The sequence below is a fragment of the Dromiciops gliroides genome, chromosome 3 (assembly GCF_019393635.1).
Source record: "Dromiciops gliroides isolate mDroGli1 chromosome 3, mDroGli1.pri, whole genome shotgun sequence".
NCBI lineage: Eukaryota > Metazoa > Chordata > Mammalia > Microbiotheria > Microbiotheriidae > Dromiciops > Dromiciops gliroides.
In genome coordinates this window covers 633,511,958-633,514,290 of record NC_057863.1, presented here as the reverse complement: position 1 = coordinate 633,514,290, position 2,333 = coordinate 633,511,958, and positions in this window count along the sequence as shown.

Below are 2,333 nucleotides of genomic sequence, written 5' to 3'. Positions count from 1 at the left end.
AAAAAATAAACCAAAAGAAAACAAAAAACAACAAAAAACAAAAATTTAGACTTTACATGAGAGAAAACAGAAAAATAAACCTTGATAAGTTGTTCTATCCAAGAGTGAAATTCCCTTTCCACCCCTACCCCACACTCTAAACATTGAAGGTTTTCAATCAGAGGGTAGATAAGAAAACTTGATTATGTTACCATGGAAGATTCTTTTCTGGTATTTTTTTATTTAAATGGCTTTCCAAGTCTGAGATTTCATGATTCTTCCATGAGATCCTTAAGTCCTGTGCAAACACTCAAAGTAACAAATGCATATAAAATATATGGTACTTTATATTTCATTCTTAAGAAAATGTGAAAGGTGTAATGGTATTCACAGCCACACACATATTCAGGAATCATAAAACATTTAACATTAGCCCATAATGCTCTCATAAGGTAACTAAACTTCAGTTTGGGAGTAGGGTCACATACTAAAGTTCCAATGGAAATCTTTTCCCATAGGTTCTGAAAAATCCCTCCCAAACTCAAAGTCTCACTTTATGCTTGGATTCTGTATAGAAGAGAAACACAACTGGGGGATTTGGGTTAAGGAATTCACATTCCATCAGACCCTTCACTATGGCAATGCCTCATAGTAATAGAAGAGGAACAAAATATATCTTTTGTGCTCCCCTGTGTCAAGGTTTAGTCTTTTTTCATTAGGCATGACATAAATGATCCTCATTTCTCCAAGATGCACACTGTTTAGAAACTATCCTTCGCTTTCTAGGAGATTAAATGTTTTAATGCTTGAACCTGGAATTATCCCTTGAAACAACTTCCAAACTAGGCAGGTAAGAAAGAAACAAGTATTTATTAAGTGCTTACTATGTGCCACACACTGTGCTAAGAGTTTTTACAATTGTTATCTCATTTGATCCTCACAACAACCCTGGGAAGTTTGGTGCTTTTATTTTCTCCATTTTATGGATATTGAAACTGAAACAGAGGTTAAGTGATTTGTCCAGGGTCACACAAATAGTAAGTGTCTGATAGACTTTGTCAACTTGTTTACTCAACTGTAAAATGGTGATAATATATAACTTATATCCTTTCCTCAATTGATTAATGGTCACAGGATCTGAATAAACAGTTCTCAAAAAAGACTGCAAAATGGGCAGCTAGGTGGCGCAGTGGATGAAGCACCGGCCCTGGATTCAGGAGTACCTGAGTTCAAATCCAGGCTCAGACACTTGACACTTACTAGCTGTGTGACCCTGGGCAAGTCACTTAACCCCAATTGCCTCACCAAAAAAAAAAATCTTAAAAAAAAAAAAAAGACTGCAAAATATTAACAGCCATATTAAAAAATGCCCCAAACAACTAATAAAAGGAGGAGTGCAAATCAGAATAACCTTGAGGCTTCACCTCATACCCTGAGAATTGGAACAAGATGACAAAAAATGATAATACTCAATGTTGGAGGTGTTGTGGAAAGAAAGGCACACTAACGCATTGTTAGTGGAACTGTGAAATGGCACAACCACTTTGGAACACAATTTAGAATTATGCAAATAAAAAGACAAAAAAATGTTCTTTTGAAGCAGAGACCTCATTACTGAATTTAAACCCCAAGGAAGCCATTGATAGCAAAAGTTCCCATATGCTCCAAAACACTTATATCAGCACTTTTTGGTACGCGATATCTAAGAATTAGAAACAAAGTAGATGTCCATCGATTGTGGAATAGCTAAACAAATTGTGGTATATGAATGTAATGGAATATTATTGTGGTATGATAAATAATGTGATAAATACAGAGAAATATGGAATGATCCACATGAACTGATGCAGAGTGAGGTAAATAGAGCCAAGAAAACAATATACACAGTAGCTACAATAACAAAAATGGAAAGAACAATGATACACTAAAAAACCCAAAAGTAAATGTCATAAAATTATAAAAGTCAAATGGGACTTGAAGAGATATGAAAAAATACCCTCAACCCACCCCTTCATGAAGGTGAGAGGTCCATAGGAGTTAAACATTGCATATGTTTTTGGACTTTTTAAATGTATTGATCAGATGTTCTGACCTTTTTTCTTCTTTTTCCTCTACAAAAAACACTCTATACCATAGGGGATGTCTTTCTGGGACTGGAAGTGGCATGGTGATGTAACTAACAAAAAATCAATAAAAACTTATTTAAAAATAAAAAAAAATTCATCCAGGGTCATATTTAGCTCCGATCTTTCTGACTTGAGGCCCAGTGCTCTATCCACTGTCCCACCTACCTGCCCAATACATCTCCCTTTTTGATGGAAGTATAGATTCTGGGATCATGTTGCCTATGAAAT